The 24,276-nt window shown below is 35.2% G+C and overlaps 1 long non-coding RNA gene across 1 annotated transcript in view; it reads left to right on the top strand.

Annotated features, from left to right (window-relative positions):
* The window catches only part of LOC127564664 (uncharacterized), a 168,067-nt gene extending 144,827 nt beyond the window's left edge, over positions 1-23,240 (top strand). The window contains exons 3-4 of the long non-coding RNA XR_007954329.1: positions 10,413-10,673; positions 22,975-23,240. This is a non-coding gene — a long non-coding RNA (uncharacterized LOC127564664). The remainder of the gene's footprint in view (positions 1-10,412; positions 10,674-22,974) is intronic.
* Positions 23,241-24,276: the final 1,036 nt, after the last annotated feature.

Genomic DNA, 24,276 nt, shown 5'->3' with positions numbered 1-24,276 from the left:
TGGATGCCCATCAATTGGGCAATGGTTGAATAAATTATGGTATATGAATATAATGGAATATTATTGTCCTAAAAGAAATGATCAGAAGGATGATTTTAGAGAGACTTAAATGAACTGATACTAAATGAAATGAGCAGAACCAGGAGAACATTGTACACAGCAACAACAAAACTATGTGATGATCAACTATGATGGACTTAACTCTTTGAAGGCGAATTCCAATAGACTTATGATGGAAAGAGTCATCCTGCACCCAGAGAGAGCACTGTGGGAACTGAAGGTGGATCACAACATAGTATTTTCACCTTTGTTGTTGTTGTTTGCTTGTTTTTTTCTTATTTTTTTTTTCCTGTTTTGATCTGATTATTCTTGTGCAGCATGTAAATGTAGAAATGTGTTTAGAAGAATTGCACATGTTTAACCTATATTAGATTACTTGCTGTCCAGGGGAAAAGGAGATGGGAAGGGAAGGATAACAATGTGGAATGCAAGGTTTTGCAAGGGTGAATGTTGAAAACTATCTTTGCAAATATTTTGAAAAATAAAAAGTTATTATTATTTTTAAAAACCTGCAAGAATAAACAATAAGATATAGCCTATTTAAAATAAATGTAAATGGTATAAATTATCTAAATATACTATAAGAATATGAATATAAATATAAAACATTTTTTATACAAATAAAGTCAAATTAAAACAATTGGAGAAATATTAATTGTTCATGGGTAGGCAGAGCTAACATAATAAAAATGACAATTTTACCCAAATTAATCTACTTATTCAATGCCTTTCCAATTAAATTACCAAAAACTGTTTCACTGAGCTAGAGAAAAAAGGCGAATTCATTTGAAAAAACAAAAGATCAAGAATATCAAAGAGATTCATGAAAAAAGTATCAAGGAGGTTTAGCAGTGCCAGATCCTTAAACTATATTGTAAGACAGTAATGATCAAAACTATCTGGTATTGGCTAAAAAGTAGAAAAGTAGAACAGTGGAACAGCATAGACATATAATACGGAATATTAAATGATTATAGTAATCTTGTGTTTGAAAAATGTAAAGATTTAAGCTTTTGAGGTAGGAATTCACTATTTGTCAAAAATAAAATTATTGAGAAAGCTAGAAAGCAGTCTGGCAGAAATTGTGTATAGACCAATTTTTTTAAAACATTTAGTTTGAACACCATTTGCCAAGATAACATCAAAATAGATACATGATCTAGATATAAATGGAGATATGATAAGAAAATCAAAAGAACATGGAACAGAATTGCCTATCAGAATTATGGAAAGGAAAAGAATTTATAAATCAATTAGAGATAGCCTTGTGAGATACAAAATGAGTAGTCTTGACTACATTAAATTTTTTAAAAATTATACAAATAAAACCAATATAGCCAAGATCAGAAGGAAAGCAGATGATTGGGGGAAATTTTTTTATAGATAGTTTCTCATATAAGAATATGTCATTCTTCAATTGATAATTGGTGAAAAGGATATGAACAAAAAAGTTTTTAATGAAGAAATCAAAACTTTATATATATATTCAAATGAAACAATTAAAACAACTTTGAGATACTAGCTCACATAAAGTGATAGAAGGGGAAAATGACAAGTGTTGGAGAGGATATAAAAAATTTTGAACAGTAATACACTGTTGGTGAAATTGTGAACTAATTCAACCATTTTGGCAAATAATCTGGAATTATGACTAAAGAGTTACAAAACTGTACTACTATTACATCCGTTTTCCAAGATGATTAAAGAAAAAGGAAAAGATCCTATGTGTTCTAAAATATTTATAACAGCTTTCTTTGTGGTGGCAAAGAATTGGAAAATGAGAGAATACCTCTCAATTGGGTGTGACTAAATAAGTTGTGGTATATAATTATGACAGAATATTGTGCTCTAGATAACGATGAATTAGTTGATTTTAGAAAAACATGGGAACTTACATGAAATAATGAAGTTAAGAGAGCAGAACCAAGAGAACATTGTATACAGAACAATTTTAAGAACAACTATTAATGACTATTTGCAAAAGATTCATAAAGGATGATGCTATCCACTTCCAGAGAAATAAGTGACAAATAGAAGGATACACATAGTATTGTGTATGTCTCTGTGTTTGTGTACATCAGTGTATGTATGTGTATGTATATGTGTGCATGAAATGGTGGAGTTTGGGGGCTGCCCCAAAGTTCAGGAGGGGGAGGGAAGGAGAAAGGCAGTTTGGAATTTAAAATTAACAAATTTTTAAAAAATTAAAAAGAAAAATAAAAGAAAATCACTAGACTATATAGGACTAAATATAAACTTCTAAGGCTAGAATTAAAAGAATGAAATTTGGCTCCAGTTAACCTTTCTTGTCCTATTATCCACTATTTACCTTCATTTTGTTTTGTTTTTAGCTAGCTTGACTACTAGCTACTAACTACTCAATCATTAAGCATTATTCATCTGCTATAAACTAGACACTATCCTCCCATCCCCATTCTCCATTGTTGACTTCAATTTAGGCTCCCCTTTGTCCAGGAAGCTTTCAAGCAGTTAAAGATGATTTCTCTGTTCTCAGATTACTTTGTTGAAGTTTGTAAAGAGATCTTTATCCTTATCATATCCCACCTTGCGTAATTGATTCCAATTCCAATCTCTTTTAGATTACAAGATCTTCAAGATTAGGGGCTCTTAAACCCAGAATCTAGCACAGTGCTTTTAACATTGATTTCAGTGAATGTGCTCAAAGCTTTAATAGAACCATGATCTAACTGATATGGTTGGTGCAGGTCCCAATCCTTCCATGCTTTCCCATTTTACCTAATTGCTGTTTATCACAAGGCAGCTCTGGGTGATACAGTGGGTAGATAAAGAGTCCAGGGCCTGGAGCCAGAATACTTGACTAGAAATGTAATCTCAGATAATTCCTAGCTGTGTGTCCCTGGGCAAATCACTTTACTCTGTTTGCCTCAGTTCCTCATCTGTAAAATGAGCTGGAGAAGGAAATGGCCAACCATTGCAGTATTTTTACTAAGAAAACCCCAAATGAGGTCATGAAGAGTCAGACATGACTGAAAAATGTTCAACAATAACAGCGATACTTGTATTTTGGATAGATGACCTAGATCAGAGGTATCAAATATGCAAATTCTGGAATACAGCTTGAACCTTTAAAATATAATTGAGAAATCTTAAAATAAATAAAAATATGTCAGAGCAAATAAGTGATTTTCTTAGGCAATATGAGGCCTGTTGAGATCCTTATATTTAGTTTCTGAGTTTGACACAAGTGGACAATGTCCTAGATCCAAAACTGAGGAAGAAGAAGAGAATAGACTGATTTATATTCGGGAAATTATACAGTGCTTTTAAAGAAGCCAAGTTGCTCCCTGATATAAAATCCCACTTGTTTTTTCTATTTTTAAAAGCAGTTGTCTTCCAGTAATGTTACATGGCTACAAATCCTCTCATGTCCCAATCCCTAAAGCATCAAAATGAGGGTGGGCTGAGCAGGAACTAGAAAGCACCTGGGCAAAAGAGAGCAAGGTATCCCCGCTTTCCATATCAAAGCCTTGCAAATACTTGAATATAGCTGGCTTGTCCTCTTCTATTAGAACTCATATAGCATGATCTTGAGATCTTTTTTGGGGTTCTTTTGGACCTTTTCCAACTTGCCAATGTCTTTCCTAAAACATGGCATCCAGAACATCTCCCATGCTTCAGATGTGATCTGACCATAGTAAAATAAAATAGGATTCTCACCTCCCTAGTCCTGGTCATTGTGCTTCTCTTGGTATTATCCAAGTTCCCATGAGATTATTATTATTATTATTATTATTATTATTATTATTATTTTTTGGTTACCATAGTACTTGGTCAACCTACATTGAGCTTTCAACCTGATGAAAGTCCCTGATTTTTTTTTTTGACAGATTGCTGTTTATTCACACTTACATTTACATCCATTGATTAATTTTACATCCATCAAATTTACAATCCCAATAAAACCTAAGTATGATATTTCTCATACATTTCCCTGTATCATACTTATCTGGTTAGGATTCAAAGCACAGTTAGGGCTTATCAGTGCTGTGGGAATACCAGGATTCTCTTTCCTCTCTCAGACTCATTCCTCCTATTCCAAATGCTGTATTTACTCTTCTTGCTTTTAAGTTTTTCAGGACTCCTTGAACACACTCGGGGCCAAATTTTTATTACCATCTTTCTAAAAGCTACATTGACAATGCATCTTTACTTCTGATTTTTTAAAAAAACTGAACTGTGCAAGGAATTTTCAGTTAGGAAACCCCTTTTATCATGAAAAACAATGACTACCCTGCAAGATATAACCTCAAGGCAAGGGTTCTCAACCTGGACCCATGAAGTTGCTTTCAAAAATATTTTGATAACTAATTCATTATATTTGGTTTCCTTGGTAATTTAATATATTTTATTTCATCTATTTAGAAATATGATTCTGAGAAGGATTTCATAGGTTTCATCAGATCTATAATGATGAAGAATCCTTATCTTAAAGAGATGTTTTGTGTACAGAAGGGTAAATAGAGTTGTCTAGGGTTCCACAAAAAATTTGTTTCAGAGGCAAGGCTAGAAATAGGTTGCTTTTCCAAGTCTGGCTCTCTGGTCATGGAACCATGTTATCTCCTGACCTCTTAAATGGGCCTGCCAAATTCTGAATAGCTCATATATATATATATATATATATATATATATATATATATATATATATACTGGCATAACCTCTAGGACACAACTGCTCCATATTTTGTCTCAATCATAGACAGATATTGTTACATAGAACTTTTCAGTGGGAAAGGTTCTGAATAGATCATGTGTCTATCTCCTCCCCCTTCTATTATGATTATTTAGATCAGACAAGCAATGGCTAGATTTATCAATTGACTCTTAAGGGGGTGGGAGGTGGAGAAGTAATGCTCTGGAATTCAGAAGGAAAAAAAAGGAGAAAGCAAAGTGTTTCTGTACTTTCTAAACCCTAACCACAGAAAGGTCTAGAAAGACCATTATTTTGCTCGATAAGGGAAATATTTTGGTGCAAGGTTTAAAGCAGTGCTCGGTACCATAATGTTTTCCATCATCCTATCCTTCCTTATCTAAGGAGTCAATAGGGATCTGTTAAATATTATCAAGGCTCATGACACATTTTTATTAAAGGGAAGGTTTGGTGGTCAAAAGATTAATATTAAAAAGATGGAAAACAATTTCATTGCCAAGTACCTAAGACTAGTAGACTGATTTGACAGATCTGGCTAGCCTCAAAAAGGTTTTTCTTTAATTAATAAAAGAGAAAAATTTAAGATTTCCTTTAATTCTTTGTAACTTGGAGATGAACTGTAGCTGACTAACACTGTAATCTTGTTCTCTGGAGTAACTGGAAACATCTTTCTCACTTTCATGTCGGGTCTGTGCTATTTTTGGCTAAGAAGGAGTCATTTGGATCCAAGGATCTCAAAGGACTCTTCTGAGATAATTTTATCAGGCTGTGATGCAGTGTGTTAGTGTTCCCATTTTATAGAGATTTAAACTGAGCCGTAGGGGAGCTCCTTTCCTACTTAATCCAAAAGTAAAGCTCTGATTTAGTGTCTGCTCTCTCAACAACCATGGCATCTCATTCAGCAGCAAAATAAAATAAAAAATAAAGATCTTTTGTTCTGGAATCAAGTTAAACCAGCTTAAGAGAATGGAATGTTCTCTTGAATTCTGAATTTTTCAGTATAAGCATTTACACCTTAAAAATAAGCAATTGCTACAAATCAGAGTTTGCTTTACTGGGTTTGGTTTATCTAGATAAAGTCATGGTAAAAAATGTTAATTGTTGTTGTTCAATCATATCTGATTCTCTTTGACCCCATTTAGAGTTTCTCCCTAAGAATATTTGAATGATTTGCTATTTCCTTCTCCAGTTCACCGATGAGAAAACTGAGGTAAACAGGATTAAGTGACTTATTAAGGTCACATAACTAGTAAATATCCGAGGCCAGATTTGAACTCAGAAAGATCAGTCTTCCTTACTCCAGGCCTAGAACTCACTACCTGATAAAAATGTTAATATTGAAGATTAAACTTTAAAGAGTGTCATGTATACATTTTATCCTCAGAAAGCTGGTTGTTAAACATTTACTATCACACCCTATTAAAATTGTCTCAGCTTTCCAGATCAAACTTCAATGTCAACTTCTGGAATGACTCTATGGAATTACAGAATCACATTTTACAGCTAGAAGGCATATTTACACACTTGACAGTAAGGAAAGGCAAGCAATATAGTAAAGTGACAATAATATAATTTCATTATTTAAAGGACATTGGGTGCCAATCAGAACTTTGACAACAACTCTTTAGCAAGTCACTTAACTTTCTGGACCTCAGTTGGGCTAGGTGACCATCTTAATTTTAAGAGCCATTTAATAAGCTAAAAGTCAAAGGAGAGAAAGTGACATCTCAGAACACACAGAAAATATGGCATAGCACCACTATAAATGAGCATTTCTCCTTCTCTTATTATGCCTTTCATGATCTCCTTGGAAATATTTTTCCTGAAGAGAAAACAAAACAATCCATAAAACTGAAGAATTGACTCCATTTTCCCTTTTCCTTTACTGCTGTAGAACCATTCACATTCCTACAAAATAGGCTGATATCATGCATTTATATGGCAATTGTAGGTAATGGAATTATACAGAAACTATTTTATGTAGGTTACCTGATCTTTAAAAAAACATTATTATAACAATCCTATGAAGTAGGCTTTGTTATTATTCTTGTTTTACAAATTAGGACACCAGTGCTGAGAGAGATTGTCATTTGTCCAGGATCATGTGGTACTAAGTATCTGAATCAGAATTTTCATTCAGGTCTTCTTGACTCTTAAGTTCATCAGTCTATCCATTATATTAATTGTGGTGAGAGCTCATTATTGGAAGGAAGAAAGAAATAAAAAAAAAAGAAGGAAGAAAGAAAAGAAAAGAAGGAAGAAAAAGATGGAAGGAGAAAAAGGAAGGAAAAAGAAAGAAAAGAAAAAGAAAAAAGAAAGGAAAATGGAAGGAAAGAAGAAAGGAAGTGATTTGAAAATTAGGGTGAGTACTTAGGAGCATGGGGGTTCAAATACTTAAATTCAGCCTTCACAAGGAGGAACAACAGTCCATGCCTTTAATGACAATGTGTGATTTGGCTCCCAAACTTTAGCTTTGTCCTCAGTCCTGAACAGCCTTATTGACATCTCCATAATATGATAAATCAAGGGTCTCAGATGAACTCAACAAACCCCCATTTTGGGAGCTTTCTTCTGCCAATAGCCTTTCCTCTTCTTCTGAGCTCTCCCCCACCTCTTCTCCCATTTATGTCAGGAGAGGTGTCTATTGTTTTTTCTCTGGAAAAGGGTGAGACATTTTCCCAACAGTGTTTTCCAGTTCCCTCTTTTAGCTTGTCATCCTTTGGGTAGAAGAGACAGAAAGTCACACTAAAGATATCATTTGGGGGCGGAGGATGGGAGATAATTTCCGAAGGAATAAACTATTTTGGTTTGAGTTTGGCATTAGTAAAGCTGGATTTTGGAAACTTTTCTTCTTTTTTTAGGGTTGGGGAGTAAATAAGAAGGAGCATTGATCTCTGAGCCCAGGCAGGGATTGGTATTAATGATGCCTTGAAAAAAAAGGATGAGACACATACAAATATAAATACCTGCAATAGAGAGATTTCTCCAGTTCACTTATGGCCCTGCAAGCATTGCTTCAAGTTTGCTGCGTGCTCCTGGTCCTGAATTTTAGCCACTGTTTTCTCATAAGAATCATCATTTTGGTGTTTGGTTTCCCTTAACCCACTTGCTCTGACTTCGTGTTTTTGTAGTTGATTAGTGTTAGAGGGACCTTTATCACGATCACAAGGAAAGATGAAGCTGTCATCAGCCAAGCCATCATGGAATTCAGCAGACTATGATAATTAAGTTTCCTAATGGTCCTTGGCAGTCCTAACAAGGGCAACAAGCAACTACATTTCCACAGTAGTTGTTGATGGATAAAGTCTTTATTAATTTTTTTTTTTTTTGGTGGAAAAGTTCCTTCTTTCCTAGGATCTGGACAAAAAATGTTTCCTGAGCCAACATCCCCCTCACCACAGGTCGTAGTATTATGAGCACACAATGAACCACATGACCTATGATCTGGTCTTTGAAGTTAGCATCAGAAGGATCTTGGGACACCCCAGGACTCAGAGCAGAATCTAGCATCTGGTGACTTGACCTTGGATGGAATCCAAGGAAGGGGTCTTTGTTATGGAAGTACTGGGATTATTGCCTGCCTTTATATCTCCAGCCTTGTGCAAAGAAAGCACTTAATAAATGCTTTGGCTATTGACTGACTGATCCAACAGACCTCACTCAGTGGTCTTTCTATTGACAATAAACAGAAAGACTCCCTTAATGACATTTCTGAACCTTGTTTGTAGACAATTGGGTGACTCAGTGGAAAGAGCACTAGACCTGGAATCAGGAAGACATGAATTTAAATAATCCTATCTTAGCTATCTGTGGCATCTTAGGCAAGTCATCTAACTTTTGTCTGACTCAGTTTCCTCAATGGGGATAATAATAGCAGCTGTCTCAAAGAGTTATTGTGAAAATCAAATGAGCTAATTTTTATAAAGCATTTGGCACAATGCCGACCACACAGTAGGCTCTTAATAAATATTTATTCTCTTCCCTCAGGAAAACCCATTGGGATAGAAGTCCCAATTTTAGCTCTATGGTTTTGAGCTACTTAAGCCAAAGAACTACAACCTACTTTCAATACATACATTCATACCTATATAGTTTTAAGTCAACTCATCTTCCAAGGTATCTCTGAGATCCTGCTGAATTGATCCAATTATCTTTGTATTCTGTGAAAGATTAGAAAGGGGAAATTTGTGGGGAGAGCAAGGGGGTTTTGTTCTATCTACTTCCAGTACTTATAGTACTGGCTTTTGGATCTTTTAAGATCTCTATTCCTTTAGTTCTCCAGGCCTATAATGAGAGCGTGGGCTACTACAATGCCTGATCTAATCTTATTTCTCTGGACCTTTTAGGATTATGTCTATATATGAAGTATCTTATAATCTTGTTGAGTCATTTTTTTTTCAGTTATGTCTGACTCCCTCATCTTGAGCAAAGATACTGATAAAATGGATCCTTCCTTTAGGCAAACTTGGTATATAAAAACCCGGATTTAGGCAAAAGGTAAATTAGGGAATTATTATAGAAAAACTCTCTTTTCAAAAAAGTTCTCAGTAGGCTAACTAACTCACTCAGTAAGAGTGAGCTCTACTAATCGATTTCCCAACAACCATTACCCTCTCCAGATACTATTATCACATCCTCAAAGGCCCATTTTTAAAGTCGAGCCTATAGCTGCATATTGAAAAAGCTTATAGCTTTTGTTACTATCTTGGTTGAAGTGTTGTCTGTTATAGAGTCAAGATAGTATTAAAATACAGCTGCAACAAAAATAGGTATTTCATGAAGCAATTGAAACCAAATGTGAAATTATGACTAAAGTTGGTCCCAAAAAGGAGATAAAGAAAGACATTTCCCTCAATCCTTTGCAGAGCAAAGGGCTCAAGGGGATGGAACATCAAATGTAATATCAAGATTTTTAGATGTATAGATTGATTTTGCTCAATTTTTTCTTCTTTCACTTTTTATTATTCTCCTCATAAAGAATGGCTGTTTGGGAGGAAGAAGGGATAATAATTATAGCTAGCATTTATACAAGACTTTAAAAAGCACCTTAATATTTTATTTCATTTGATCTGCCTACCAATGTTGTGCTATTGGTATTAGTATTATCCCAGTTTTACAAATAAGGAAATAGAGGTAGAAGGAGAGTAATTGACCAGTTTAGGATCACAGAGCCAACATACAAGCAGGATATAAATTCAAATATTCCTAACTTCAAGCTCAACACTCTATTATGTTAATTAATAGCACATAGGAGAAATGTAGTGGTAATGTAAAAACAAAGATGTTTATAAAATTTTTTTAATAGAAAAATTTAAAAACAGAAGGTCACCTCAGTTCTGTGTGATTGCATATGGTATATTTCTTTAATGACACAACTAGGGTGAAAGTGTTATATGTAGGTGCATCTCAGAAGGAAGACAAAATAGAGATCTAAAATCAGGAATTTGAATTGGGAAGAATGGTCCTGGATGGAGCTGCCATACATAGATGGTTATTAATTGACTTATATTCTATAGCAATTATTTTGTAAAATAGTATTGCTTGTATAGGTAAAGCATTCATGAATTTGCATCCAAAATAAATACAAGATACCATTCAAATATAAAAAACAAAAAAATTCATAGATGAAGATAACTTCTTTGTTAATACTTATCTGATTCAGTGTCATACAGATGGCGAAAAAAAAAATTGAAAATAAGACAAGAGACTCAGACTTCATCAAAATGAGGATTTAACCTTGAAGATTAAAAGATTTGAGAAGGAAAGGAAAGGTGGGAGAAGATGATGAAGAGAGTGAGGAATTCAGAGAAATAGAAAAACTTGCATGAACACAGCAAACCAGGGGAGTAATCTACACCAAAGCATCTTAAACTTTTTCTATTTGTGATCCCTTTTTGCCCAAGAAATCTTTATGCAACCCCAGGTATATAAAATAGGTATATAAATTCACAAAGAAATTTATTTTAAAACAATTCTTTGATATTGATAATTTTATCATTTGTTAAAGATGAAAGCAAATATTCATGCTAATGAGATACTAATATACTTGCGTATTTTTCCATAAAGAATTAAATCTTGGCAGAATATTTGTTAATAGTACTGTTGCCAATTTTTTCATAACCCCCACATTGGGTTTTAAGATCCCATATAGGATTATAACTCACAGATTAAAAAGTTTTGATCTTTACAATCTATATTTAGTGGTGTAAAAGGAAAACCATACTAAAAGAGCAGATTTCAGAGGCAATAACTGATTGGTTCTAGAGTTTAGATGAAGAAACTTCACAGGGAAGATGCTGAATGTCATATCCACAGATAGACATAATCACCAAATCTGCTAGTTGGCTTACGTATTTTTCTTTTGGACAAGAGACTATTCTATTAAGTTTGGAGAAAGTGTCCTGAGTAGGAAAAAACATCAATAAAATGAGTGAAAAAGGGAGTTGGGTAGGATAAAAAAAAAAGCACAATCACAAATCACGCCACTTAAAAATCACATACAAAAATTTGCTCTTTTTAGAAGATGTCCAAGGATTTTTAAGGATTTCAATCATCAAGAAGACCTTAGAACACCACCTTATGACCTCTCAATTGGTCAAAGCCCATAGTCTTAGAAGGAAGTTTTTCCATTGAGAATTGAGTTGTATTTTGGATGCCTGAAATTTTAGCTGGTATTGCCTGTAAAGGTAGTATAATGATAAACTATGAATCCAGAAGGCCAAAGATGAAACAGAACAAGAATCTCCTAAGAGAATGAGATGAACTTAAAGAGACGGACTTAAAATGCAGAGAGGCATGGCTAGTGTAAGTATTTATTTTGTTGGAATATGCATGCTTATGATGAGGATTTTATTTATTTATTTATTGTCATTCTTGTTCAATGAGGGAGGATAGATTATAAACATGCATAAAAAATTTATTTTTAAAAATAAAAAAAATTTTAAGGTGTATTTTGTAAACCTTAGATTTGCCAAAATTATACACTCAGTTTGAGGAAATACTTGTCCTGATTTTATTTGTACTAATTAGTGCAAATAACTAACTAGTTCTATGAAGCCTGTCTAAATTTTAGTTTCCACATCTCTCAAATGATGGGATTGGACTCTTGTTATTTAGTTATTTCAATTGCATCTGTTTCTTCATGGTTCCTTGGCAGTTTTCTTGGCAAAGACACTGAAGTGGTTTGCTGTTTCCTGCTTTAGGCTTTTTTTTCCTCCTTTCTCCTTTCTTCCCAAGATAGCAAGCAATCTGACATAGGTTATATATATATATATATATATATTATATATATATACATTCATTTTAAACATATTTTTATATTAGTCATGTTGGGAAAGAAAAATAAGGACAAAAGGAAAAAACCACTAGAAAGAAAAAACAAAACAAAAAAGTGAAAATAGAATGCTTCAATCCACATTCAGTCCCCATAGTTCTTTCTCTGGCTATGGATAACATTTTCCAGCCCAAATATCTTGGAATTGTCTTGGATTACTGTGTTGTTGAGAAGAGCAAAGTTTATCATAGTTGATTATCACATAATCGTCTTGTTACTATGTGTAATGTTTTTCTGATTCTGTTCACTTCACTTAGCATCCATTCATATAAGTCTTTCCAGGCTCTTCTGAAGTCAAACTGCTCATCATTTCTTTTAGAACAATAATATTCCAATACATTCATATACCATAATTTATTTAGTTATCCTCCAATTAATGGATAATTACTCAATTTCCAATTCCTTGCTACTACAAAAAGAACTGCTACAAACATTTTTGCACATATGGGTTCTTTTCCTTCTTTTATAATATCTTCAGGGATACAGACTCAGTAGTGGCATTTCTGGATCAAAGGGTATGTACAGTTTTATAGTCTTGAACATAGTTCCAAATTGCTCTGAAGAATGGTTGGATCAGTGCATAACTGCACCAACAATACATTAGTGTCCCAGTTTTCTCACATTCCCTCCAACATTTATTATTATCTTTTCCTGTCGTCTTAGCAAATCTGATATGTATGAGGTGGTACCTCTGAGTTGTTTTTAATTTGCACTTCTTTAGTCAATAGTAATTTAAAACATTTTTAAAATATGATTATAGATGGCTTTAATTTCTTCATCTGAATATTGTCTGTTCATATCCTTTGGTCATGTATCAATTGTAGAATGACTTGTATTCTTATAAATTTGATTCATTTCCCTATATATTTTAGAAATTAGTCCTTTGTAAGAAATACTGGCTATAAAAATAATTTTCTAGCTTTCTTTTTCTTTTCTGATCTCGGCTGCATTGGTTTTGTTTGTGCAAAATTTTTTTAAATTTAACATTATCAAAATTTTCCATTTGGGATTTCAAATGTTCTCTATTTCTTGTTTGATCATAAATTTCTCACCTTTCTTCTGCAACAATACTATTACAGCAGGATTACCTCTTCCACCTCCATCTTAGTCCTTCCCTCTTACTCAAAACCTGTCTTGGAGACAGACACATATATAAGCAACATATGCTATATATGGGACCTGAAGGAAGAGTTCTTTACATAGCTCAGGTTCTTGGACCCAATTTTCTGAGGAAACTGCTAATGATCATCTCTTGAACAGCTATACATTTGCTCATTCTAGTATCTAGACTTCTAGTTTAGAGTAGGAATATTTTGTACAATGGCAATTCTGGAATTTAGTCTTCTAGCCAGAGAAAGGGAATTTTTTGGCAATACACCTTTTGGCATAAGGAACAGATCACATTCACACAGCCCTAAGTGAAGCAGAAAAAGTAGCACTTTGTCCTCCAATATCATCAGGAATTATTCAGATTGTGTGAGTCAGACTGGAAGACAGGTTGCCTGTAGCAGTCCCAAGAACATTTCCTGTCTTGGAGAATGCAATCCCTCAAAACTGTTTCATGAGATTCTTATGGGGTCCCTATAGGATAAAAAAGGGCTTACTAAAATTGTCAAGTTTAATAACTTTCTGAGAGGAATCTAAACTATGCAGCAACATAGTGAAAATGAAGAGTTTTAGGAGTAGTGAGATTAAAGAGGTAGAAAAATTTTATACAATGTTTATTAGTCACTGTGAATCCTTAATGTGTTTCGGTTTCTTTTTCTTTGCATTTATTTATGTTCTCTTGTGAGTCCTCTAAATTTTCTGCATTAATTGTGGAGTGAAACAGACTGTTTTGTTTAAAATATATATGCATTGTTATTTTGAGCTCTACGGAATTTGGGGTCCCTTTAGGCAAATTGGTATAAATTTGTTACTGTTTGTCCTTCATTCTAGAAGAGAACCATGACATCAGAGAGGTGATGCTATAATATGCTAGTGATTTGGATTTAAGTAAGGAAGGGCTGTGAAAAGTCATCAGTCCCACTTTCTTCCCCTGGTATAGACTTAGACATAAGTTCTAGGCTAAAATTTCCTAGTGTAAACTCTGCATGGGGGGCAATAAGCCAAATAAAATGATCTTTTAGGGATAAATTCCTAGATTCTTTGGTTCTATATAGAACCAAGATTTGGGCACACTGGATCAAGGATTATATTACAGTTTAAATCTTTCTCTTTATAAAGATTATAAAATATGATTTATATATTAAGTTAGGAAGGAGTCTGAAAAGCAAGTCAATATTAAAGGTTTTTGCTTCTTGTGTTTATAATTTATTGGCCTAGTTTTCAAGAACCTAGCATCATCTTTTCCACCACAATGAGGCATTATCTAAATGGTACTTACTTGCCATTTTCTCATCTTGAGTCTAAAATTGTTCCAGTTCCTTTAGACTTTCATCAAAGGAACTATTTCTCAAGCTTTTAATGGTTTCAGACCCATTCAAGGTTTCCTCCTGTTGCTTCAGCTCCAGCATCCCAAACCAGACTCTGCTCCAATATAGGGCTAAACAATGCTGAGCATAGCATAAAGACTGTGGTTCTCAAACCAAAATGTTCCAATCAACACATTCCAATTCTAGGTTCTAAATTTTATTTTTATTTTTCCTTTTTTGGACACTGGTATTGCACTGTTGACTCATATTGTCTCCCATGATCTCTTGCTTTCTGTCTCCCACAATTTTCAAAGCATTTTTTTCTCTCCTCTAGCCTCCTACAATGTCCCCTTCCCCTCCCTTTTAGCAGAAGAACTGAATGTCTACTTTACTCATAAAATAAGAGCTATCTATTCAGAGCTGCCCCACCCTCTCTTTTATATCTCAAAATCCTTTTATATCACTCCCTCATCCTTCTTTGCTACAATCTCTCATGAAGAGGTGACTTTTAGTCAAGGTCTCCTTTGTGTGTCCTTGATTTTACCTCTTTTGCCTCTTTCTAGAATTGGTTCCCTCTCTCATCTTTCCTTCTCTTTATTTTTCCTTTTATACACTCATGTTATTTATCAAATAAGGTCAACTCTCCTTCATTCTTAAAACAAAACAAAAAACCTTTCAATGCTCTGCCATCTCCTCAGTTTATGCTCCTATATCCTTCTCTATCAATCCAAATCCTGGAAAATACTTCACTTCATCTTCCATTCATTTCTTAATTCCTTGCAATCAAGATTCCAGCCCACCTCTTAGTGCCTCATCACTGATGTGTCTTGAAGAAGAAAATAACTCACATCAGGAACTTTTGCAACACTGTAGAAGATAGATTGTAGGGAAGAAACTTTTTCAGCAGTCTTAATCATAAGATCCAATGGCTTTTTCTCAGTCTTCATCTTTTTTGACTTCTCTGCATCTTGTAATAATGCTGACCTCCCTTTATACCTGAGGGATGCTCACTCCACTTAAGTCTCCTTGGCTGGATGAACAGCCATGATCCTTAATTATAATGGTTTCCCAAAAGACTCTGAGGTCTCATCTCTATTTATTCCATGGTTCAATAATCATTAATTTTATGCAGATGCCTCTAAAGCTATTCCATACAGCTTTATATCAAGCTCTCTTCAGAGCCCTAGTTCCTCACCTCCACCTTTTGTGATAGATTGTTTCATCTGGATTTCTATCCATACCCCAAGGTTCAATGTGTCCAGAACAAAACTTCTTATGTTCTCCCTTTTCCCCACTTTCAAATCCACCCTTTTTTGAAACATTTTTTTTTTCTGTAAAACAGTGACTCAAAAACATTCCAATCTCAGAATGGCTAAATTATTCTGAAGGTTTCCCAAAGAACTTTTGTTTATGTGCCTATATTTATTAATATTTATCAAATTAAAAATTAATATATTTAAATATTATTTTGAAAACAGCTGACTTCATGGACCTTGAAAGAGATGGAGATAGTCTCCACACTTTGAGAATTACTTCTGCAAAGGGCATCATCATCTCTTCAGTATCTCATGCTCATAACCATAATCTTAGAGTAATTATCCATTACTTTGCTCTCATCCCAACCCTTTTACAACCAATTGTCAAATCTTGTCCATTCTACTACCATACTTTCTCATCTATCCCTTTCTCCCAATTCACATGGCCACCACTGTAGGTTAGGCTTTGTCTTTACCTCATTCCCTAAGAGTCTAAGAACTTCTAGTTTCTTCCCTTCAATCTATCTTCTACAGTATTCTGACTAAGTTATTTTCTTCTTTAAGAAATTTCAGTGATGCGACAGCTGGATGGCACAATGGATAGAACACTGCCCTGGACTCAGAAGGATCTGAGTTCAAATTTGACCTCAGATACTTGTCCACTTAGCTGTATGACCCCAAGTAAGCCACTTAAATCCTGATTGCCTTGTCAAAAGGAAAAAAAAAAAGCATCACTTACTTTCTGATGTCTCTAGGATAAAACAAAAATTCTTCAATTTGACATTTAAAATTCTATAATCTTAAAAAGTTGCATGGTACAGCGGGGAAAGCTAAGTGGTCAGAGGATCATCAATGTAAGTCACATATCCCTCCAAGGCACCTTTACTCTCACTTGTGAAATTAGAAGGCTTCTGAACTATATGGCCTTTCTTATTATGATTCCATAGTCTGAATTCAGATTACCCTTCAAGTCTTTTTTTAGCATTAGTTTTTTCATTAATTCTTTAATTTCTTGCTTCTGTGTACTATACTTAGAATGTATCCCCTACTAATCTCTGCCTCTTATAACCTTTATCTTTTTTCAAGGGTTATTTTATTTGAGACTTCCTACAGAAAGCTTTTCCATATCCCTTTGTTTGTAGGTTGTTTTTTTCCTCTTCTCTAAAAATCTTGAATTCCCTGTTTACATATTTCATTCTCAAGTACAATATAAACTTTTTAAGGCAGGTACTGTTTTTCTTTTTTAACCTTTATATCTCTGTCCCTTGCATTCATAGCTTCCTACACATAATTAGGTGCTCCAAAAATATTTGTTGAATTGAATTGAAAGGAAGCCAACTTTCTTGATTTGTGAAATTTAACAGAGTTTTTTCTAAGTCCATTGGGAAACCAGCTTTTGGCCTTGTAGGTGTTGCCCCCTGCCATCTGTTTTTCTAAAGTGAAAAAATAGGGAGGATGAAGACGCTAAAATAAAAAAAATATATATATCTGCTTTTCTTCCAAAACACCAAGATCCTTTATGACTTCCATTTTCTTCTGCTCTTTTACTGATAACAATGAAAAATGGATTTTTGCCACTGCTTTCATTGGCTTAGCATTAGGATTCATAAGAATGCAAATGCTTCCCTGAGGACAAGTACATTTAGGGAATTAAGAGTTTCAGTTTCTTTAACCGAAAAACAGAAAAAGCTTTTAAAAAGGCAAAAAAGGAAACTATAGTACAATATTGAGTCACCATCCTTGAGAAGTAACAAAAATCACTACTTTATGAACTTGGAATCTCACAGACCCCTTAGATGGACCCCTTTCACTCAGTGGAAGTTTTAATGGACTCTGCTTTCAAAAAGCTTTTTGTTAAATAGTCAGATCACTCATATTTACTCTAACACTTTAAGGGAAACTATGATGGTGTTTGTAATAAAAGTCCCTTAGGCAGATATCTCTATCCTTTATTTCTTGCTGCTGGCTGCTTCGGTTTATCCATCATCCATCTCTGAATCATAAAACAATGGGATTGGAGGGGGCCAGTTCTTCTCAACATCCTATATATAGCACAGCTTTAGTCTTAATCATTTTATTCATTCTGCAGTCTGAAATGTCATCAATTAGCTTTTTTTTTTTTTCATGAAATCCAAGGGCCTTCCCACAAAGTAATGAGATAAAGTGGAGAGAGCATTGTTCTAGGAGCCAGAGAAGCCGGGTAACAAATTTGCATTTTGCTATCAATATGATATATGACTCCAGGCAAATCATTTAAAGTCTTTAGGCCTCAGTTTAGTCACCTGTAAAATGATAGGGTTAGACTTTCTGATCTCTCTGATCCCTTCCAGTTCTCAAAATCACTGACTACATTTGTAGCATCTGACAATGTTGGATGACAGTGATCTGACATTTCCTTCCTTGGAGACATTAATCTCCTTCTCTCATTTCTCTACTCCTCCTCCATACACGGCTGCTGGTCTCTAATTTCTTGTAGGAATTCCATAAGGCTCAACTCTTGACCCTCCCTTGGTGTCTTCCCTTGGAGAACTAGTCCATACTCACTGCCTCTGTTCTCTTGATATATCTCCCAAATCTTCAACAATGACTTCTCACCTGAGATCAAGTCTTGTGTTTCCAACAGTCTGCTGGAGTTTTGTATTATCTCCAATTATTTGAAATTTCAAAATACCTTAAGTCTAATTCATCATCTTTTCCAAAGTATATTTTCCTTCCAAGTTTTTTTTTTTTTTTTAAATCTTTGTCAGTGCACCAGCTTGTTATCCAGCCTTGAAACCCGATAGTTATCTTAAACTAATTTATCCCTTCCATTCTGTTAAAGGAATTGCTTCCACGGCAGACAATGCAGATGAGTCATACCATAAAGAGGCAATCAGTGGAACTAACATGGCAAAGAAGCAGTGACTGATTCACAGGTGTGAGAGCCACTATTCTATAGCTGTAAGGTTGCTAGTTAGATGATGTGGGCAACAACTCTCCCAGGAATGCTAATGAGTAATAGATGATAAAGATCTAGCAAACATTTTGAAATTTTCTGGTGCTATGGAGACCAGACTTGCAGCTACTGTGTATGTAACATATGTAAGAGGTGTTATTAATCATTCCGAGGATGACATTCTTTGAATTTTCCTTGACTTGTAGTTGCTTAGTGGGTCCATGGGGTGATAGAGAAAATAGTCTCCTGGATCTAGGGTCAGGAAGACCTGAATTCAAATCCAACCTCAGACATTTATTGGCATTATAATCCTGGGCAAGTAGTTAACTTCTCCCTGCCTCGTTTTCCTTAATTGTAAAGTGGGGCTGGGAATACCTTACAGGGTTGTTGTGAGGATCAAGTAAAATAATTGTAAAGCACTTATATTGCCTGGAACATCATGGGTGCTTAATAAATGCTTATTCTCTTCCTTTCTTCCTCTCATTTTATCCTTGTGTTTGATTGGATCTGTTTTTGGGGGTTTGGCCACCAGGATCAATTTGAGGATGTTCTGTTCTGTCTGTGCATGTCTACATGCAACCAGATGTTGAGATAAAATGCTCATTTTTAAGAGAGAGAAAAGTTGGGTTTGGCTGAAGTATACCTAAATTGACATGGAAGGGCTGGATTACAGTCTACACCAGTCTAAGTATGTTGATCTTGTTATTCTGAGACTCCCCCTAGTGACTTCAAGGAGAAAATACTTTGGGGACATAACCTAAAACACTCCCATTCATCTCCAGATGAAGACAATTGACAAATATTTGTTAAGCTCCTCCTAACTTACATGATAAACTTGGTGTCAAATGCTGGGAATGATATGAAAGGGTAACGAATTTGGGCACTGGGGAGCCATTGAAGATTTTTTTTTTTTGAGGAGGGGAATAATCTGACAAAAACCGAAGAAGATTACTTAAATCGTAAGATAAATTAGAAGGAGAGACAGGTCCTCTGAACAATTAAGAACTTCCTTCAAAATTTCCTTCAGACTATTTTTTTCCTTTACACTATAACTACTTTTACTTTGGTCTAAGTCCTTATCATTTCATGCCTGAGTTATAGCACCATCTTCCATACATCCTGCTCTCTGATGACAGATTTATCTTCCTAAAATACCACTTTTATCATATCATTTTCCTATGCAAAACCTCCAGTGATTTCCCATCACTTACAGTATAAAGTCTAAATTTCTCTTCTGATATTTAAGACTTCACTATCTCACCCCATCCTGTCCATTCAAGTTTATTTGCTATTATTCCCCAACACAGACCATCTGCTTCAGCTTCCAAACATGCTGTCTTGATTTCCTCCACTATGCTTTTGTTTATGCTATTTTCTGGTGCTGAAATAACAACAACAATAGCCTATTGACATACAAATGGATATTTATGTAGCATTTTAAGGTTTACTATAGAGCTCTGATCTTTACCTGGTTCTTTCTTTGTGACATCTCTGTCAGATAGGTAATACATTATTATCATTTTTCAAATAAATAAGGCTCAGATGTAGAGTGCCTTGTTCAGTCATACAATTAATAGTGTAAGAGCCAAGTCCAAGCCCAGATCTCCATGCGTTGTGCTTTTTCTACTATGCCAAATTTCACTGTTTTTGTTTTCCAGGTCACTCAACATCTTACTATCATTCAAAACCCTGCCTAAAACCTACTTCCTTCTTTTGGAACTCTCCCAAACTACCTTCAGTTGCTTACTGGGGCTCCTTGGGTGTAGGGTATTCAGGGAGGACTAGAGCTTTTGGTGTGAGAATTTGCTGAGCCCCTCCTAGAGCTGTCCATGCACCTTGGTGTCTACTTGTCACCCACTATCACCTGTGGCTCCAGGAAGTGATAGCATGTGCAGCAGCCACATCCAGGTAAAATTATCTCCAAGATAGGTCAAACCAGATTGGAGCTAACCAAGAGTCCTCAAACCTGTAATGAGTTACAGGATTCTCTTCCAAAGATGTCAATTTTTTCCCTGGAAAAATGAGTAAATGAGTATTCCAATGACTGTAAGGTGGCCGAAGCAGGAACTGTGGAACACTTAGAGCTTGGTCAGACATCCAAAATGCCAAGGTCATCCAGAGCATCCTAGGCCATTGCCATCCATCTTGAATTTTGTCTTGTTACTGGACTTCAGTGACTTGGAAAGAGAAAGACTGATGACTTTGTACAATTCTGCCTCATTTCAATCCAATTGATACATCAGTCAAAACATCAACCATATCATGATGTCATTGGTCCTCTAAGAAAATGAAGGCTGAAAACCAACAACTTTTCATCATTCATTTTTTGGAAGAGTTATTTGTCTTGTCTCCTCTATCAGATTCAACTTTTAGTTTAACATTTAATCCCATTCAATTGAATTAAATTAATAACAATTCATTCAACATTTAGTAAGCAGCTACTTTTTGATTGTTATTCTTTGTGCTTGGAGAGGACCAAAATGATATCATTGTTAGAGTAGAGCTATAATGTGTCTGACTGTGGCTGATAAGATCAATAAAAGCTCAGAATGCTCTGCCACAGGTCAGACACAAATAGTCCTTATAACCATTTGGTGGGGGATTCCCTAACTTTGTGCATCTCATGTTTCTTCTGAATTAGCTCAGGCTAATTCAATTCTGCTTTGCTCAAAGAGCACAGGACCTTCTCTGATGAGAGCACATCACCTTGGCAGTTTAGTTTGAGAAAGGACCTCAGTGAATGGTACCCTCTCCTGTCAGGTGATCTCCAGCATCTTCCTAAGACAATTCAGATGGAGGAGATTCAGTTTCCTGGCATAGCTCTGGGATATTGTTGAGTTCCACCATGAGGTCCACACAATGGCTCTGTTGACTTTCAGTTTGATAGTCCATCTAATACCTGTCCTCTCCCACACTCCCCACAAAGAACCTACAGTCTACTAGAAGTTGACTACATACAATCTGGTAAAATACAAAGTAAGGTGTGATAGGACCAAAGAGCTTTAATGTGATTTGGGGAGGAATCAACAAGTATTTATTAAGAGTGAACTACATGCCAGGTTCTCCACTTGGCAATGGGAATACAAAGGCAAAGATAAATAATTCCTGCCTTCAAGATGTTTTCATTGTAGAGAAGAGGGCCAGGAAAGTCTTTGGCTAGGTAGAGCCAATGAGCTGAGCTTTGAAGGATAATTAGGATGCTTAAAGGCACTGATGATAATAGCTCACATTTTTATAACACTCTTAAGTTTGCAAATCATCTCTTTGGTAACAATTCTTTGAAGAAGTAATTGTATTTTTAAAGTAAATTTTTTTATAACTAAAAAAATGACCTATATTTCTCAACGTTTCAGAGAACTAACACTGGTGTCAGACTCATTTAGAAATAAGAATCACTAATTAAAGCATAAAACTCCCAGCAAGCTATGCATTGATTTAATTTTCAAATGTGACATTATCTATACTTTATTATGTTTTAATTTATTTTGTTAAGTATTTCCCAATTATATTACTTGTGGGAGTATTGAGGGTCGTATCCTGTAGACTCATGTATGTAATACTTCTGTTTTACAACATTAAATTTTTAAAAAAGAGAAAAAAGTTCAAGGAAAGTTAACCCAATACATTGAAACAAGTCTGCCATTATCATTAGCTTCCTCTCCATAACCTCCCTTCATTTGCAGGAACATATCATTATATACATTTGACAAAAACCTTGATTAGTTTTCCCAGGATCACAACTATAATCCCAAGAGTCAGGAATCAGCTTGGGCTGCTTGAGTCAGCATGTGTTCTGCATGTATTACATCCTCTATTCCAGCATGCTTCTTTGCATGAGGAAAGTACCCTTTCCAAGGATGAACTTGAGACTATATGGAGGGGGGGGAGAGATAGGCCCATGAAGTTCAAGTGTCATCCAGTTTGGCTGGAACACAGTACAGGAACCAAACCAAGTCTGTCCTTTGGAAAAAGCAGGAGACAAAATTGCCTGAGAGCTCTCGAGGGAGAAGTGGGGAGTAGAAAGACTGACTAAGTAGATTAGATATAGCTCGGTAGAGGGCTTTAAAACACACAGAGAGCAGTTTGTATTTTTAACTTTTGTTTACCACAATTTTGTCAACTGTAAAATGGGGATAATATAGCCCTGGAGCTATTTGACATTTATTAGCTGTGTGGCAAATGAGATAATATATCTATTTAAAAGCATTTAAGCACAATGTCTGGCACATAGTAGGTATGTACAATATAAATGCTTATTTCTCTCTCTTCCACCTTCCTTTTTCTAGGCAACAGGGAGTTACTGAAGACATTAAAGAAGAAGTGGAGTCTATGCATGGTCAAACCTGGACATTAAGTAGATTATTCTGGGAGTGATATGAAGGATGAATTGTGAGAGAAGAGAATCTAAAAATAGGTAAAACAATTTAGTCTGGGCAAGAGATGAGGAGAGAGGTCCTGGGGAAAGGTGATGCAAGTAATAGGTAGAAAGAAGGGGACACATTTGAGTGATGTTGTAGAATTAAACTCACCAGGACTTAATAATTTGTTTAGATGTGGGTGGCTTGGGAAATAAAAGAATCAAATAGGACCCCAAAGTTTCATTCCTTGATGACTGGGAGAACAATGGTGATATTGACTGAAGCAGGGCCAGTTTGGAACGTGGCAGGCCAATGAGTTCATTTTGGGACATGATGACTTTGAGGTACCAGTGGGACATCCAGGTGGAGCTATCCAGCAGACATCTGGAAAGGTGGGCATAGAGGAAAATTTTTCAGAGGAAAAACTGGGTTTGAATGTATGGACTGAAGTCATCACAGCGGTGATAACTGAACACATGCAAGTTGATAAGATGACAGTGGAAGAGATAAGGGAGGCAAAGGCAAAAAAAAATCAATATCAATTAGAATTTTAAATTTCATCAAGTACTAACTTATATATATAAAACTTATAACTTATATAACTTATAACCCAAGTCTAACATGCAAGAAGGTAAAAGAATTTGAGACAAAGGAAACCCACAGAGACTCCAGGAGTAAAGGATAGATAAGTTAAGGAGATCATATTGAAATTCATTTACTCAAGAGATAAGTATTTGTAAATGGGTTTATGTACATAGATAATTAAAGGTCCAAGTCCTTTGCTTCCCATTTCCCATTCTGTAAGTAGACTAAAATATAAGTCATTACAATATGTCCAAGATAAAAGACTTGGCAAAGAAACCTGTGGATTTAATTAGGAAATTAATTTTAATTTTTAAATTTTAATTTAAATGGCTAATTTAATTAGTAATTGTACCATAGACAGATTTTGTATAGAACCAGACATGGCACCCAGCACAGTGCTAGACATGCTGAAGGAGCTTCCCCCTACTAAATTTAATTGAATCAAATTAAATTGGGCATACCCAAGATTCCTTTCTCCCAGAATGGAGCACCCCCCCAATCCTCACTCCCAGGACAAGTCACCACCCACTGACTCCTTTTAGTCTACTTTCCATCGCACCTGGCTATATCTCAGCCCAAAGTGCTGGAAAATGACTGGGTCATAGGTCATGAATACCCAGAGGCCCGGAGGGGCTGCCCAGTTGG

The sequence above is a fragment of the Antechinus flavipes genome, chromosome 5 (assembly GCF_016432865.1).
Source record: "Antechinus flavipes isolate AdamAnt ecotype Samford, QLD, Australia chromosome 5, AdamAnt_v2, whole genome shotgun sequence".
Lineage (NCBI taxonomy): Eukaryota > Metazoa > Chordata > Mammalia > Dasyuromorphia > Dasyuridae > Antechinus > Antechinus flavipes.
Note: the sequence above shows the minus strand (reverse complement) of the source record. Positions and strands in the feature narration are given on the sequence as shown.